Here is a 19,479-nt window from a genome sequence, read left to right as displayed (position 1 = left end):
TTAAATAACACTTTTCCATGGAAGTCTTTGTGATACCCTAGTCTAGATAGTCTCTCAGTAGTGTAAGTTCTTTGATGACAGACCATACCTATTTGGCTCGTGTATTTTATTTCCAGGAAGGATGGAATAGGGTGACTGGCATATAATAGTTGCTCAATAAACACTTACTGAGAGGATGAAAGAGCTTTGCCCAGGATTATCTTTGTCTGTCATGACTGTTTCAATCCTGTAGATAAAAAGGGTGATTTTTCTCTTTAGAAGATTTACATCTCTTACTTATTTTCTTCCCTGGAATCATCTTTCTTGTATTTTTTAATTTCCATATCTCAAAGATTTTTTTTCTGATTGAGACTTAAGGATTTATACAGAAAATTTCAGGACTTTCTGTTGACATATGAATAGGGATGCACCTTAATGTCTTTATTCAGCTTTATCTGTTAAATTTTAGCTGTCTCACCAAGGTTTTCCCATCAGGTATCGTTTCACAGTTTCCTAAAACATCTTCCACCAGAAGTTCTGTCTGAGCCAGTCATCACAAAACACGATTGCCCTCATCTTTCACCCCATGGTACGCTTCTCAACTTCATTTAACTGCTGCTAGCACATTTACCCCTGCCACAAGCTGTGTGGGATTATCAGAGATAGTCACTCGAGCAAGTACATTTCTGACTAGTCATTTTGTACCCAACACCTTGAATAACTGGAGGCTGCTTTTGTTGAAAGGCTGAGGCATGTGGTGTTTGGTGACAGAATTTTCAGTTTTATATGAGACCATACCAGGCAGCAGATGGCATGGGTCATCATCAAATTTATCTTTCATTCTGTTTCATTGTTTCCTAATATCACCACCATATTTGTGAAATGGTTCGCCATTTTGCTCATTTTTCTGTTTCTTTATTTTAAAACCTGTAAAGCCCTATGATGCTGACACAGAGCAACAGTTTTTTCCTGCGTTTGCACTGGTACAATTTTACTCCATCTTTTTCTTTTTCCCTCTTTCTGTCAAGGCACTGGAGAGCATAGCTACAAAGAAATTACCTTGTAACAGACGAATGACTGTCTACCTGCCTGCCTATCTGTCGATTGATTGATCTTATCATCTATGATCTCTTCTGCTTTCTTTTTCCCTTACATTCATTTACGGTCATCCCTTCCTATTTTTTCGTAATTCATATGGTTTGCCTGGAACTGGCCCTGTGCTCATTTCTAAGAGTGGGTGCACAGTCCAAAGGAATCAATCAATGGATTTCATACCCTTGACCACAAAACTGGTTCAAGCCAGTTACAAAGCTCAATTCAAGCAATAATGGTCAGGCCTAGATTTTTTATGGTTTAAAAACAGTTGGGGGAAAATGCTGTATGTGTGAGTGTACGTGTATTTTAAGAGGATGGCTGAGAGGAGAGAATTGGGGCTTGGGCGCTGCTGAGGCCATCTTGTCACCACAGTTTCAGGGCTGAATTGTCTGAGGATGAAGCCAAAATAGAAAGAGGAACAGCCAAGTGATAGCGGGAACTTGAATCCTGATTTCATCATTTGAGGTCTTGGATCCAGTTGCACCTGAGCCAGCTTTATGTCTCTGTTTTGTTTGTTTTTTGGTTAAGCCAGTTTGAATCCTGCCTACCCCTCCCCCTGCCAACCATCGCCACCATTGTAACCTAAAGAGTGCTGGTTAATGTATTCCTTTTGTTTTTAAATCAAGCTAAAGTACTTGCTACCCTAAGGATACTGAGGGAAAAAATACATTCTAGCTGTCAACTTTGCCATAGGAGGTAGCATGTCTAGACCTAGGCATTTGTTTGACAGTAACGCTGACCCTTGGATGGCAAGCATCAGGTCGACTGCCATACCAGATGGCCCTTTTAGCTTCCATCAGTTCCTGAAAATCTATGATACCAGGGGTTAGACTGTTACATTCTTATATATTAGAATAAAGTATCTGGATGACTGGCTTGGAATATTATTATGGAGTAGAAACCTAAAGTTTATGGTATCTAAAGTGTCCCTGGAGTTCTGGATTTGTCTCCCCTAGTTTAATTTCAACAATAACGACGTTTTTCTTTTGCTATCCTTCCTCCTTTTTGCCTGGGGAGTTCAAGGCATCACGATCTCATCTAGATGTTGACGCTTACCACGCCTGGGCTCTCTGGGAGGGGTGGTTGCAGCTGAATCCATGAATAACCCATGGGTTTTGTAACACTGCTTAACCAGTCACATTTTTTTAAAAGGAATTTTAGATCTTGAAAGGTCTTAGAACATTACAGCACCCTTATTTGCCATTCAAAAGGCGTCTTTTTATTCTGAATTTAAAAGTCATATACTCACTGATAAGGCATTTTCATCAAAAATTGAAACTAAACATTTATAATCCCATTACCTAGAGATATCCACTATTAATTGTTTGCACATTTAATACCAGTTTTGTTTTCTATGTGTATGAAAGCATTCGTAGTTTACTGCGTATGTAGCTTTTCCTGCTTTTTTCACTTAACATTTTATTATAAATATATATATATTATTATAAATATTTTCCCACATCACTACCAGCTATTCAGAATTTTAATGACTGTACACTTTCTCCCTCTTTGTGTGTCCCACATATTTTTGGCTATTACCCTATTGTTGTTCTCTGTAGCTCTCAATGAATTTTCTTTAAGAAGTGGCTGTCCACCTTAAGTTCCTAATTACTGTTTTCAAGTAATTAAATTTGTGCTCAGAATTTTTAAAAAGATAACGTGTATTTTATAAGGATTGCTTTCCTAAGCATTCATTTGCTACTAATTTGTTTGTTCATATTTTTTGAGTGCCTACTATGGGCACAGCATCTTGTTCCTAGACATATTTCACAGACCAAGAAAATTATGCTTTAGAACATTTGTATAATGATAGCTAAATTTCACACTTGCAAAATTACAAAAAGCTGTGTAAAGATTCAAGGGTCTTTGAAGCCATCTTTGGTTCCACTTACTTGTCATTATTTAATCAGAAAAGAGCCTTATTGGGACACATATGGCGTAAATAGTTCAAAAGATATTTGGATGTCTTCATGACACAGGGTTTTCTTACACTTCAGCCCTTAAAATGTATTTTATTTTCCCACAGCTATGCACTTTTTCTTTTTTTTTGGAAGGTGGAATGTCATTTTTTTAAAACCAGAAATTAGCCATATTTTTTCTCTTTCCAAGGGAAATTTTTCTTTTATATGGAATTCTTCTGGTTTGCAGTGATGTACGTGTTTGTAAAAGCAATATACATGGTTTTAAAAGTTCCATCACACATAAGGCAACGTGTCTCTCCTACTGATTTGAATGGAATTGAACTTTAAAAAGAATAGGTCCATACTACACAACCTGGGAGTCTTAAAACACAGAAAGAAAGGAAAGTCCTGCTTATCCCACCAAATGTTTGCTGAAGAGGCTCAATTGGGAATGAAAGATAACGACAAGAAACATTTGAATTCAGTTAAATACCTATCGGAGTTGTCGGGCGTTTATGGGAGGTAAGTGCAACTCAGTTGATTTCGTTCCATAGGGGGCTTTATTACCTCTTTACTTATGAGCATCAATTACTCTGGATTTTAATTTCAGCTTTGGGGTTTGATATATTCTCAGACTAAAATCAATATTTTCTCTTTCCTTAAGTCTCTTTTGCATCCTATTTGGAAACTCATGAATTACAGATGTAAAACTGAAAAATAAAACATGAGACAAACTCCTTAATACCCCAAGAGACTTTTTGACTACTTTGAGATTTTACTGTAAAGAACTTGCTTCTTTTCATCTGGTACCACCGAAATAAAAATGTACACAAAAACCTGACTGCACTGCCACTAAATTAACATCTGTTAACAGACTGGAAATATATATTTTCTCACCTCCCTTCTTTCTTTCATCCTTTTAAACTTCTCCTCTTGGATCTACAATGGGCTGTTTAAAATAGGTCCACTTACAACCTCATGTGGGGCCTTTATAAAATGGTGTCCTCATATCCAAAGTCACTTTTATTCCCAGTAGCACTCACCTGGTCTCTATTTGAAGACAATAAGACCTCTCTATATATTCATTTAGAAGCTGAATTTTGCCCTTGATGTTACATTTTATATTGATTATCAATTAACTTTTAAGTTGCAGTTAAGCTTAAGTACTTTTTACACATAGGGAATACAGCACACACTGAATTTTTTAAATAGAAGCTTCCCTGAGGGCAACATTTCTATTCAGTTGCAGTACATCATATGAGCCTTTTACAGCATCTTTAGTTGTGGACACGTATTTTTAATATGATTTGTCCAACTTTATTTATTATGCTATAAAGTTTACTTTCAACTTTTAAAATGCTCTTCTTGATATCTAGGTATTTAATACTGATATCATGCTATCATTGAGGAATCAAAACTGTGGAATAGGAATTAGTTCTGAGGTCTGTGTTGACAGATGTGTACTTTCACCACCGGCCGGCTTTATGACTGTTCCAATCAATTAATCACACTGTGTCTAATATTATTTGAACATGAGACAATATTATTCTATCTTTATAGAGACCTCAAGTCTTAGGATCATAACTGCCTTTATAGAGTCTCACTGATGCCTGCCCCAATTTTATGCCTACTATAAGTTTCTGAAGTTTTAACCAATGGAGTACTCTAATTTCACAATCTGAAATTAGTGGCAACTCAATTTGGGAACATTTTCATCTGCTGACTGTGCTTCTTAACAGGGATAGAAATATTAACTAATAAATAACTAAGTGTAAGTACCTTATCCAAGCCACACTGTTCTAAGTCACAAGTCAGGATTCAGATACCAACTGTTGGACTCCAGAGTCCAAGTTCTTTACCTAGAGTCTGTAACTACTAAGGTATCAAGTATCTTCATTTACAATTTTTAAAGTAATTTTACTTCACTATTTAAAAAATAACTTGATGCAGCTTACCATCAAACATCAACATACAAGACAGTTAAAAATCAGGATAAAACAAGGGATCATAAATATAGAAAAATGGAGGTGAAATTATTGTAATTTAAAAAATAAAACCTCTGCTAAACTGATTACTGCAATATAACAGTAAATTTAGGAACAGTTCCCACAGATAAGGCAAAAAAGGAAAATGTGATGGGTTACATGGCTGTCATTTAATAAAAGGAAATATTTTCATATTCCTCAGTAGGAAGAAACTTCAAACTTTATTCTGATACTAAATTCTAGCAATTTATGCCATGAATCTTTCCTTCTTCCTTTTTGTCATTCATTCAACAACTATTTATTGAATGCCTTATATGGCCTTAGTATTATGCTAGTCACTGAGGATTCAGTGGTGCTCCCAGTGGAAACTACAGTAGTGGAAAAATAGCAATGAATCCTTATATTAGCTTGTAATTACAAAGTAATTACAAAGTGAGGATCATTGCTATGTGGAAAGGAGCGTAGTTCTATGACAGCACATAACAAAATTATACGAACTAGACTTGGGGTTGGAAAGGTTTTCCTAAAGAAGGGATGATAGAGCTGAAATCTTAAGGATATGCAGAAGCTATTTAGGTCCTTGCTTTCCAAGTGCTGCCTGTAGACCAACAGCACCGGCACCAGCTGGGAGCTTCTCAGAGATGCAGAATCTTAGGCTCCAGCTTGGACCTACCGAATGAGAGTCTGCTTCTGTTTTAACTAGATACACAGGTAATTCCTTTGAACATTAAGGTTTGAGAGGCACTGATCTAGGAGAAAGGGTAGGAGGGGACAAAGGGAACAGTGTGTCCAAAGACTCTGGGGCAGGAAGAAGAATAGAGGAACTGAAATTCAGGCAGTGTGGCTGGAGTCTTTGTCATAAGGGGAGGGGGAATCCTGCATGAGAAGGTAATGGAGATCTACGCATACTGGGGACACTGAAGCAGGGCTTTGCAGGCCTGAGAGACTCAGGGATATTTGAAGATTTCTAAGCAGAGGAAGAAGATAATCAGAGTTATCTTTGGAAAACATCACTTTGCAGTGCAGAGAACAGAGGGTATTCAAGGTGGAAGCAGAGGGCCATTTTGGTGGCCATTATGGTGTCTAAGTAAAAGATGATAGTGTAGAGATGATGAAAAGCAGAGAGGTTTGAGAGATATTTAGGGGGTTAAATTAATTAGCTTTGGTAATAGATTTAATATGAGGGTGAAGGAGAGTGAGGGGTCAAGGATTACTCTCAAGTTTCAAACTTGCCCCTTCTGGATGGATCAAGGTGTTGAGACAGGGAATCCCTGAAAGACGACCAGATTGGAGGGGAAATAATCAGTCGAGTATTATAAATGTTGAATTTCAGGTGCCTTTGAGGTAGTGGAGACATCAGAGGTTGTTATAAAACTAGGTTCAGACTGGTCTGGATTTGAGATATAAATTTGGGAGTAAGATGGGTAACATGTTGGATAATTTATTTAGGAAAGATGCACAAAAAGATTTTCATTGTACTATCTCTTATATTGAATTCCAATAACGCTTGCTAATATAATAAAAGCATTTTTATAGACTGCCAAATTAATATAGTCCAGCTCCACTGGTTTCTATTGTTTAAAGTAGAATCTGGAATAGATTTTAGAGAATCAGAGAGATATGGATAGTCAGTATATTTTTTAAACTTTCTCAAATATAGGTTGTCTTGACCATGCTTTGGCAGAAGTTGGATGGAACTCATTTAAAAATTGAATTCCTTGTACTTTAAGCATGGATATTATATGTTGCCAATTGCCTAGCCCATAATAGACCCACAATAATATTTAAATTGCTGATTATTGAAGTGAGAGCTGTATATTTTAGGTATCAGACTTGTAGGTGGTAAAGCTGGTATTCTATTATGAAAATTAATGAGCCTGATAAAACTTCTCATTCAAATAGAGTGTCATCCTACCTCTATGCAGAGAAGGGCTGCAGAGGTGCATCTGAGCTGTGCTAAAGCTCATCTCCAAAATATCTCTGATTCTACTCAGATACATGGACACATACAAATAGTGTGGAAGATATAATTTGACTAGAAAATTTAAGGGTAGATTTTATCAATGAGCTGAATTAGCTCTGAAAATGTAAGTGTGGCTTTTACAGAATGTTTACCATCTGCAAAATACATGCTCAAGAGGGTTAACAAATTAACCCATTGGGTGGAGCGAGGAGCTGGAATCAGGGGTAATTATAAAAATATTGAATAACTGATATGGTAAGAGCGCAAACCAATAAGACATCAGTCATATCGCTGAGGTTGCTGGAGAATCTGTTGCTATAAAGGCATTACTTGAATTAGCTTAGGGTCGTTATTTTGGGGATGAGAAGCTAGCCTGCTAGGAGCATGGTCAGTCTTTGAGGGGTAAGAGCAGTTAGTGGTCTGTGACTGTGGATAATAGTATTTCATTATTTTAACAACCAACATGGCCTGTTCTATTACTCCCTGGCTGAATACCAGCCCTGCCTACAATTACACACAAGGAATGATGAAACCAGTAATCTTTGATTTGAACATGGTTAATATTTTGCTATTATTTTTGACAGTGATGAACCAATAGTTCCATCTGCTTTTTAAGGCCATACACAATAAACTATACCATTAGTAACAAAAGAAATGACTCATCTTCACTGTCTGGCTGGAGGGCAATAATGAGAATGGAATTTCTTATTTACAAGCAAGGAAGGAGGGGAAGGAGTGAAAGACAAACCAGTTGTACACCATTACACTTGGAATATGGTGTTTCAAATGACTCTTCCAAACTCCTTTGATTCTGGGAAGGGTTTTAGGACAACAGGCTCTGAGAAAATATTGAGTCAGGGCTCTGAGCTGAGATTATATGATTTGGACGATGAGGCAACACAGCCTGAAATGATCCTGCCATCAATGGCTACTTTCCTGACCACCCACTATCCTGGAGCTAAAAAAACCAGAGTCATATAAGTGAGAAAGAACCATCAGCTGAATCCAGGTACTTGAGGCAGTCCAGCTTTCTCTTCCTTGATGCTAATGTGCTGCTTGGAAGCAACTTTTTCTACCTTCTCTGTCAATTTTTCTGACTGTGCTCTGTATTTTTGACTGTGTTTCTTGCATAATATTGTGAATTCACTTCAGCTTTTGAACTGAACTTTAGTAACTAAAATAGACTCTGATTATTTCTTCTATGTGGTGGTTAAAGCCTGGGTCCATCACTTGTAAATCTTGCCTGGGCCTTGATCAATCTGAGTATATCAACCAAGCCACATTTCCTAGACTCAATCTTCATTACTACTTTGCTACTTCTCCCACCTTTGGGGGTAATATCTACTATAAATGATTCTGTGGCATTTTGCACTACCTTTTATATATTAGTTTAATGCCAGACTTTAAAAATTATGCTTGTATGAAGCATAGACTCTTCCCTAAAATGGCCAGATTCATCCACTCTGAAAATTTGATTTGACTGGTTTATAAACAAAAATACACTGAATCATGATTCCCAGAAGCATATTATTGGTAAATGGAATAGCATATGATTAGCACATCAATTACAGTTCGGTGTTTTTCTTTTGTTTGTTTGATGAGTGGTGTGAGTTCCATGAAGGAGAACAACCTCAGTATAGAGGTTTATGGAAAAACAAGATGTTATTCTACTTGTTGCATTGACAAAGATTTGTTGTAAGAGTTTGGTTATATTTTTTCTCCAGTCCCTCTTATTCCCAGTAATAGATAATAATGGTCATACTTACTGAGTGCTTGTATGCACTGTTATCATAATCCCCAATTAATTAATGTTTCAATGTTAAAGTCATCAATACTGAAATAGCCTCATAACTTTAATTTCAAATTTCAAGGTTTTAGGATATATTTGTTGTGATTAAGACATTTTTTGCTATCCCAAGATAATGAAACCTTAAATGAGGGAATATTACTGTTTCTTGGGAACCAAGAGATAAAATGAGAATAATTTCATATGTACATATATGTAGAAACTTAATCTTGGAAGGATTATTCCATTCGTATAGCTTATAGTAGGAAATTATGACCCTCATAATTATGACCTTCAGATAATCTCAAAATTGGCTTAAATTTCACCCTCATCTGCAAAAGAATGGAACAGCCCTAAAAATTCTCATGTTTAATAAATACCTATGAGCCACTTGTCACTGAGCTCATGGAGAGGTGGCTTTAATAAAGCTAAATAGTCAATTTGGTATAGCCTTAGAGAAAAAAAGAGATCTAATTGTGTCCAAGGTATCATAGTGTCAAAAGTGTATAATTACCTTTACTAGGATGTTATGCATTATTTCTCTTACTGTTGGGAACATTTGAGATATAGGCTAATTTACTGCATCCTTAACTCTTGTCAGCTTTATAAAATCCTGCTGTTTCACTTTCCAGATAATTTTTCCTTGTAAAACTTTCTATCTTTTGTCTCCTAATAAATATGCCCGTTCTAAATCCTTTTTCTTTTAAAATGAAAAGACTAAAAGGACTACTTTTGTAATTAAAAGTCATGTTAAAATAACCTCAGAAGATTGTTTCTAGATATCAAAACATCTTTATGGTCCCATTTCTATGGCAAGAAAGACAAGCGACTGAGATCCTGTACGTTTTACTGTAGTTTACATTAATTACCTTCTATTAAAAAATGACAAAGACCTTTTTGAAAGGGAATCTGGCATTCTTTCCAAGAAATGATGGCAGACACCCTACTTTGCTGATTTCTTGACACTTCTAATTACCTGTATTCATTTGAAATCATTTCCTTTGTAGAGAGTTATTGGCATGATTTTCTGAGAACAAGAGGAAAATGGAAAACATTTTAGCAAGTTAAGAGGAAAAAAAATCAACAGTATCATTGTTTGCTGCTTTTGTTGAAACTACCTACACGAGTCATTTGAGGGACATGAAGGTAAATGAAAGGTTATACTTTGCCCTGCACGTTGTTGCTGGTATTTGTAATGTCAATAACTGTAGAAGGTTGTCAGGAAACTGGAGAGATAAAGGTCAATAGCAATGACAAATATATCATTGTACGTGTTTGAATATGCAATATCAGCCTAATCTGCCAGTGGAGGCTTTCACACCCTGGAAATATCAATCAGGTGCTACGTGAAACCCACCGATTGTTCTCTAGTCTCCTAGAGTATGTTGGGGGGATCCAAAGATCGAAAACCCAACAGAGCTTTTTGGGGGGAGTGGGTGGTATCGTAATCATTGCTGAATATACATATAAATGCTCATTGTTTCTTTTAAAGTTGGGATTAAAAAACATGTTAAAAGTTACCCAGTTTCTCAGATTGCTTCATTGGTGGGAAATTTAAACATTTTTCTTTTCACCAAAAGAGGAAGACACAGTCTATTCAGCTTTGTATATCACGGCAATGAGTTATATGCCAGAGCCTTTCAGTGCTATAAGCTAAATTAAATATTAACTATGCCTTGCATACAATCTTGACAAAAATGTAGGTGGCTAATAGTGAACCCTTATACCCAGCCCTGCCTCCTGTTGATTTTGACATGTTAGAAAGTGTAGCCATTTGTATTCAATAATAAATTATTTACAAATGAAATGCACAGGTTACTTAAACTGTGTCTCTACTAAGAACAGACTTGTTAAAATACATTTTGTTGAAGCCAAACCAAGATATTCAGATTCAGTAGACAAATGCACCTACATCTTCCTTTTAGTAAATTGTGCTGAAGAAATCACTTAAAACCTTTTGGGAAATGAAAAGTAAAAATAAAGTAGCAAGAGATCTTTTAAATGAATGTGCTTCAACTTGGTCTTAAAGAACACCTGCAGGATATAAGGGCACTGTGTTTGAAACACAGAGGGATTATATTTTATGGGTATTACTTTTTAATTTTTGCATCTGCTGGTACTCTCCATTAAAATAAAATATTTTGAAAAATCTACTCTTCTTGAGACATTTTGCATTTCCTTGGGTATTATGAACCCCTCGCCTAACGCCAACTCAAGGCATAAGTCATCCTTCCAAATGCATGCACGGACCACGTGGAAAGAGAAGTGAAAAAGAGATCTGCTCCTGAGGAGTGTCCCAGAGTGACAGGAAAAAGAGCAGTGAAGTCAGCTGCACCCTGAGGTGACAGAATAAGAGAAAATGTTGCAGGGGACAGAGAGGGCCTAAAGGAGAAAGAGATAGAAAGACAGAAATGGTTTAGAGAGAGGGAAATAAAGATGGGGCATTAAGAAGGTAAAATATAAATAGAATTTAACATAACAAATGTAATCCTTACATAGGAAGAGTGAGTTACTGAACCTAGAGAGACAGAGAAAGAGAAAAGGTAGACTGTAGAGGTTGAGAGAGAAAGGGATAATGTTTAGAAAGCTGATCAGAAAAGAAAATGCTAGACAGAGAAAAAGGAAACAAACAGCAGAGTCCCTGATGTTTTCCAGCCAAGGTGTCTGTCCATTCAAGTGACAACGACGGAGTCAGAGGCTCCTCACACCTCTCCTCTGCACACGCCACACGTAAATGAGCCTGTTAGAAAGCTCTGTGCCCCGTCCATTGCAGTGAATCTACAGTGTGCTTATGCACCTCTTTTCACTTTTAAATGTTCCACAGAGTTCATTATGGAGATTTTTACATTAGGGTGTTTTTTTTTTTCTAAAGCTCTAATTATTTCCAGATAAATAATAATTTTACAAGTTCTCAAACGACAAACTGTAGATGGTGTAAGTAGGGCATTTTGAGATTGGATTATTTCCCCTTTCACTGGTTTCCCTTTGTATTTAGTTAGTTTTTGATTACATTTCTGACCTTCAGATAAGACTCCTATGTAAGTAAACAGTCTGGCTAAATTCACGCTGTGCCAAATGACAGCTATCGTACTGTCCCAAAGGTTTTATTTATTTTACTTTTTATTTTTTGTAAATTGAAATTACTATTACGAATGACAGAGGGGGACCTTTACTTTTGTCTTCTTACTTGAAGGTAGTATTTTCTTCATGAAGGTAACTCTAGGGTTTAAGAAACAATAAAAGGGCTTGTATGCACTAGACATGTATTTAATAGAGCTAACTTTTCTTTGCAATTTCAGCAACTTGAATGCAGGAGCTGGGAATGATAGAGTCCTGGACTGTCTATGCTGGAGAGCCTTCTTTTTATAGGCTAACCTCTGGGTGAGAATAAAATTTTGAAGGTTATATTTTTTTACTTTATTTCTTTCCCTCCTCCCTCCTCCTTTTCTTTGGGTAAAGATTAGATTGGAGACGAATGGGTAATACAATGCGAATAGTTTTCCATTTCTTGGGATCTCTTTTTTAAAAAAGTTCGTGATTTAGCACAAATTAAAAAATGATCGTTTTGCAGAGGTAGCTTCTTGTTCTTTTACGTTAGATGACTGGTATTGAAAATCAGCTTATGAAGTCATACTTTTCTATTAAACCTGTATAATTTTGAAATTTTTTTCTTTCCTTTCACAGCACAATATTTGGGCAATAACAGAATTACGTAGTACTTTTTACTCTGATTTGTTCACTATTACTGATCATTTTAGTCATCAGTGGCCCACAATGTGAACTACTCAGAATTTGCAGAATTATTCCATAGCTTTTTCTCTCTAGACTAAACACTTAATATAATTTCTAAGTGTTATAACCTACTCTACAAGGTGAACGTCCTGAAAGATAACTGTTATTCACAGGTGTTAGGGATGGGAGAGATTAGATATAATTTTATTCATATCTATCTTCTCTATCTCTCTATGTAGGCACATAAAGTATTTGACATGACAGAGTGTGCAGTTGTGAGGGAAATCACAGACCTCAGGTGTTTTCTGAGGTAAGAAAGGAGTAAAGGCCAAATGCTTCCAGTGTTCCAGAAGTTAACTTATGCAAACACCCTCTCTTCTCTCTTTCTTTCACACTTGCATTAACCAAGTCTTCCTGTTTGAAAGGAACAATTATCTAGCTTTTAGTGTAACATTAATCTTTTCCAGATATTGTGCCTTCTTCAAAACTCACTAATCTTACTCATTAAAAGTCTGCTTAAGGAAATCAAACACACGAAGAATTATTTCAATTATTTTTGCACTATAAATAAATTGTTGAGAATTTGATAGTTATGCAAGATATTGTGATCTGAATTTAAGCAAGAGACACCAACCAAAGTAAGAGAGAATAGTTAAGAAGCAAGTAGAAAAAATAGAGTGAGGGTTATTGGTAAAACGTAAAAGCAATTAGCTAGTAGAGAGAAAAAAAAAAAAAAACTTTAAGTATAAGAAAGGAGACGTTTGTTCAATCATAAGTAAGAGAAAAGATACAGGAGGCCATAGTGGATCACAAGCCAATTATGGGTTAAAAACAGAGCCCTGTTTTTCATACACAAAATACTGATAGTCACTGAAGAATTTAGGGAACATAAATAATCATCTACATTATACGTATTATTAATCAGTTCCTTGTTATCACACTGTGTCCTTTAGGATCCTACCACTTAAGCTGAATGTGCAGAATTTGGAGTAGGTCCAGAGGAAGCAGCAAAATAACTAAAGGCTTGGGAAACAGTCTCAATGAAACAAGGGTAAAGAAACTGGCCTTGTTTAGTCTGGAGAAGAAAAGACTTGGAGGGAATTAATAGCAGTCTTCAAGCTCATGAAGGAACACAGTCCTTTGCAGGTAGAGTGAACAGCTGGTCTCTGTTTCCTCTGAGGATAGTACAAGACAGCAGGGTCTTAAATGCAGGAGACAGGATTTAGGCAAGATGTTAGGAAGATCTTCTCTACCTTGGGGGGAGTGCAGAGAAAGGATCCTCAGGATTTAGAAGGTGTTGAGGGAATTATTATTATTATTTTTTTGGAGTCAGTCCAAATTGCAGAATAAAAAGAGAGAATACAATCTATAAAACCGGAACCTATGGGGAAAAGGAGACAAAGAATGAATACTTGTGATCTAGGGATAAAGGCCCTCTGGGAAAAAAAAATACTAAATTCTAGAAGTGTGTAAGAGTCAGAATACTTGACCAGAAGGGAAAGTACGTTACAGAAAAAAGGAGAAGATTAAACAGGTAAAGATAAAACAATGAAAACTCAAGGGTATGGCATGTATTTGGAAACAAATGTACAATTTTAATTAAAATTTTGTTTTGGTGCTGGGAAAAGAGTCCTAAGTATTTATGTGTACAATATATACCAGCTACTAGTAACTAAAAAAAAAATTCTGTGCTTGACATATTGGTTCTTGAATAATAAACACAGGACCAACAATCATTTGCAATATTTAATGAACAGTTTAAAAAAAATAATGGGGAAATGAACTAAATAACTTAAATTCTTTTCAGCCTTTTGATCTTATGACATATGAGAAAATTGTGATTGTGTGGTAAGAAATGGTATATATATATTACACAAAACAAGAATAAAGAATAGATAGAATTCAAGAAGCAATACTAGAACCGAGAAAAATGATTGCAAAAGTTATCAACATCTTTATCATAGGATATATTAACTGAGTATTCAGTGATCCAGGATTAAGCAGATCAAACAAAGGAATAGTGATCCATGAATTTAAGAAATTTAGAGTCTAAGATTTGATACAAATGTTGCTTTATAGGTAAATCACCTGGGATTGCAGAATCTATTGCACATAAAATGATGCTTAGGTGTATAAATATAGAAGTATAAATGACCATTTCAGTGAGTTGAATTGTTAAAGGATGTGCATTAGCTTTCAAAATAATTGCAGAGGTTAAGATTTCCAGTCCCCTGGAACTACAACTGCAACTCAAACCAATAATCAAAATTGGGCTTAAAAATTATGAATATATTGTGGGTCCGGGTAAGCAGCTTGATTTGTAGAATATTTGGTTAGTTTGATCAATTTTCTAGTTACTTTTATTTCTTTGGATAGTCACTCTTTGAAAATGGAATAGATTCTGCATATGTTTAGCTTTGTTGAACAAATTTTGAGTATTTCTCAGCTGTATTTTGTCATTGATAGGTTCAGTCTAATGTGTTTTGCAACTCACGTTTTTTTTCTGATGTTTAAAACTTTCCTTCACTCTCAACTGCAGAAAATAGAATAGTCCATATTTGAATTTATTTTGCCAAGATGATAGTTATGTATATTTTATAACATTCTGGTACACAGATCTTAGCAATCTAAAAATAGATCTCTGCAAATATTTTTTAGTGCTTTTTAAAAATATAGTTACAAACACTTCACTTGTAAAAGATTTTGGTTTGGAAATACATCTTAGTGTCTCTCTCTCTCTCTCTCACTCTCGACAAAGAAAAGCCTTTTGTTCTGGTCTCTCTGGCACTACCTCATTCTGTGACTTTCTGCTGTCCCCTAGCGGCATGTTAATCTTCTTGACTACTGTGTGATCGCCTCTGGAACCAATTCTCTACTCTTCTGTGCTTTTTTTGTGACTCTCATTAGCAGACATTTAAAATACTATTAAACAACCCATGAGCTGCCTTTTAGAAGCAATAACCCTGTTGTTTAGTCCAAACAGTTTTCCATTTATGAATTCTTACCCTAGTAAACATGTACAGGGAATGCATGCTATCTAGATTCATTGTGTTATCTCACCACAATAAACATTTCAGGTTTTCAGAATTTAACACAAAACTGATGAAAGCAAAATGTTATCAGTTTTGACTGTTCTATACATAACATACGGTAGCTGAAAGGTAATTTGTGACAGGTCAGACTATTTATGTCAATAGGTTTACAAACAAAAGTTGTTCTATTCCTTTTCCTTTGCTTTTCAAAGTCCTGGTTGGTTACTATCATTGTCATATTTGCTAATTTCATGGTGACATTTTTCTATGAACTATTTAGAACGATACAGTAAAACTGTATGTATTTGAAGCATTAGATGTAATTCACTTATGGAAAAGATTTTGCATCAACATATACCATGAGGATTAAAAAAAGATTAAAACATATTCCTAAATTTTTCTGGATGTTAACTTTCTTTTTACATGAATCAGAATTATTTTTAAGATTTAAAGATGGTTTGGTTATCTTATCTTCCTTCTATGTTTTATGTGTTTGAGATATACTGTTCAGCTGTGATATGGGGCCGGTAAATTTTTCAATGCAGCATTTTGGTTTTCTAAATTAGCATGCCAAAATATATGTAATGAGAATGGAATGTAAAAATCTGTCAAAAACAATATTTCAGGTTTTTTAATATTTAATTTTAACTCATGCAGAATCACTATAAGGCTGGCTTACACAATTCTTTTAAAAGATGGCTAAAAACAAACCAAGAAGAATTTACAAGAAAAAAAGGTCTGGTGAAATCTGGCCCATTAACTGAACATTACAGGAATCCGAGACGTATACTGAACTAATGATTTCTTGGCACTGCCTTGTTTGGCACTTATCATGGTTTTGACAATTATCACATGAATAGCAACACTTTTTTCTTTCTGAACTTGGGGATGGGGGGAAGTGTTCTAGGGGGAGAGGAGGCCCAAAACCCTGGAAACTCCTTTTTCTTAGTAATTCAGTGTTCAGTTTGGCCGTGTGGAAGAAAAATAACTAAACTGTAAGGTTCTGTTAAATGACAATATTCTTGTTTCTTTAAAGAAAAGTTGGTGTAGTTTTTAACTGCCTCTCTTCTGAAAGGTCAGATCACTGCCCAATTTAGTCATTTTGTCTGTTTATACATGCCTCCATTGGGATAAGATATCCAAAAACAAAGCCTTAGATTGCAATCAATCTTGGCTTAAGTGCAAAGCCATCCAACCAATCCAAGAAATCCTATTGACTATCATGTGGAAAGGGAAATGGAAGAGTTTAAACGCCTAAAGTTTTTCTCAAGAGAAAGATAAGCCACTTTTTTAAAACCTCCTTAACATATGAGAGAACTCACGCTCCCTCCTTCAATTTTACCCCACCACTCTATATCTCAAATTCACATTTTATGGTTTCCTAAAAATACATCCTCCATCAAACACTGTAAGTTACAATAGCTATTTTTCACAGAGAAATGTCTGATTTTCTTTTTTTTTTTTAGTTGTCTATTCAGCTTGTAAATGTTCTAAAAATGTTCTCCTGGAGTTATTTTTAAAAACTCATGGTATGTTGGATAATAAATATTGTTACTCTGTCATTGGAAACACTGGAAACAACGTATTTGACAGGTTAATAGGGATGAAAATTCCATTAGAAAATTTAATTAATTTCATTTCAGATAAATGTGATTCTTTCAAAATCTTAGTTCTAATGACTAAATGGGCAAATTTCTTTGCCATTGTAGATTCCATTCAGTTAATTATCTTGTAGATTATTTGGAAAATGAGGGCAGAAAAAATATCTTTTTTAAAAAAATTAAATCTAGAGACAGTCAATAAATCTTCCCTAATGTAATATAGCATTATCAGTGGCCTATTCTCTACAGAATTAGTGTTTCCAAAACAAATAATAAAGCCGAGCAGTCCTACTTTTTACAACTCTGGAGACTATCTAAACAAAATGAACAGATTTATAGGGCTATTTTTAGTGTGTGTCACTTGCATTACAGTTTACATTTGCTTTCAAACCTTATTTGACATTCTTGGTAGAAAAATACAGGCAGAACACTCATTAAGAGTCTTAATAAAGGACAGTCTCCATAGGGCAGTTACCAAAAAACCAAAGTCGAGGCATGTATAAGAATGCTCTTTGGACTTTAGGTTGTGCTGTTTCATTTTCAGTTGTCTAAAAAAGGGAAGTCCTCAACCAAAACGCAGATTTAAGGTTCTGTTTATAAAAATATTTAGGCATTGGTATAGCCTACTAATAATAACTGAAGTAAAAGCACCTTTTTGAGGGTAGAAATTTTCACACAGCAACAGGTAAGTGCTGCTCTGCCTAAATAACTATTATTTTCCCATAAATTGTATATTCACATTAAAGTGAAAATTAACTCACTGGAGATGAATAGTACAATGTTGTGATTTTCTGCAAACTGTTCTTCCATGAATAAAAATGCATGGAAAACCTTATGTAATGTTATGAAATACGTCATTGCACATAGATTTATGGAAAAATACCATGTTATATTTCAAAATATAGATTCAAGAATTAAATATTTGCATTTCGTCTAAACCAAGTTTCTCTAGCAGTTTGTTCCATGTGAGAAAGGCCAGTGCTTTCCACAGGGAGAGGGACCCCATTTCACTTGCATATACAAAAAGGGAATGAAGAATTCATCTCCTTTTGTTTATTCTGAAAAGATATCCTATCAAGAGGAAAGTGACAGAAAGATAAAATCAGATACATAGTTAACCACTTTGTCACGTCTTTTTCTCCTATGTAAAGGGGAACATTTTGATAAGGTTAGCCTGTAAAGGAAACCTAAATTGACACCCTGCTCCTTGCCTCGTGGTGCTTTCTCATTAATCGTGTTCATGTAAAACTCCCTAGTAAGGAAATTCCTTAGCTGTAGACATCATTCAGCTGAGCCTTATAAATAGAGCTCAAATTCAAAGGTAAGAAAACAGACAAGAATTTTACACCAACCACCCTGATAAGATATGTTTTCAAAGCAAAAACACATCTACAAAGTCTTGTGGGATGGAAATATCCGATTAAACACTTAAGAAAACATGCTTTCCCACACAGCAGCCTCTTTATTTGCGTGGAGTAATTTCTTAGAACAACAAAAAAAGTAACTTGGCACATCTATTGGGGCTTATTAAAATTCAGTGTACCACATGTAAACCTGAAAAAGAGATTTCTATAAAATCATGGCTTGACACATTTGTTCCCTATGAACCTGAATAGAAACGAAAAGTGAAAATTATACATTTGGATGAAGAGTAATATTCATCGTAACTGCTGAAAAAATACAAATGAAGGCACTTTGGGAGGTTTCAAATAGTTTGCTACAGAGAACTCATCTAAGAAAGTAGCTTTATAGCTTGATGAGTGTTTTTAACCAGTTAAAGATGTTACTACAGCTACCTTCAAACCATGTTATAAACAATGTCTCTGATGACAAGATTGTCACCGATGTGTTTTTTTTTTTTTTTAATTTGAAGCTTTCAATCATCTCATTCCTCAGGCTTTGCAGTGTAAAGGAATTGCATTTCTATAATAAATTTATCAATGACTAATTAGTTTAGTGATGAGTGCCTAATTTGGGTTTCTATGTAATATAGGGCCAGTTTCAATTTCTTCTAGCACTGGTTTATCCCGACCTATTTAACATATGAATTAAGCCCAAATCTCTTTCAAAATTCAGTGCTGTACTTATTCGTGACAAAATAATAAAAAATAATTTATTGTCATAATCTCGATTTACAGTTTAGTTAGGTTGACTGAAAATATGACTTCTATGGGAATCCCTGTTGCCCCTTAAATTCCAGTTTGCTTTCCAGTAGGTTTGTGTGCTGGTGAAAGTTGGTGCAACTAACACTTCATAAGTCTACTTAAAAATAAGCTGCTTTTGATTTTAAAATAATGTTTAAACAAGAGAAAAAGAAAAACCTGAGCCACTTCCAGTGGACTATTTTGTAATTTTAAATAACCAAGAAAAAAAAAAAAAAGATAAACCAAGTCATATGATAAATA

General features: G+C 35.2%; 1 long non-coding RNA gene across 1 annotated transcript in view; it reads left to right on the top strand.

Moving 5' to 3' along the window:
• The first annotated feature begins 2,516 nt into the window (after nt 1–2,516).
• Nucleotides 2,517–19,479, top strand: part of LOC309656303 — a 36,308-nt gene continuing 19,345 nt past the window's right edge. Inside the window, exon 1 of the long non-coding RNA XR_014261280.1 lies at nt 2,517–13,587. This is a non-coding gene — a long non-coding RNA (uncharacterized lncRNA). The remainder of the gene's footprint in view (nt 13,588–19,479) is intronic.

This window comes from Balaenoptera physalus (assembly GCF_965194825.1).
Source record: "Balaenoptera physalus genome assembly, chromosome: 2".
NCBI lineage: Eukaryota > Metazoa > Chordata > Mammalia > Artiodactyla > Balaenopteridae > Balaenoptera > Balaenoptera physalus.
This window is presented reverse-complemented; position numbering and strand designations above follow the sequence as displayed.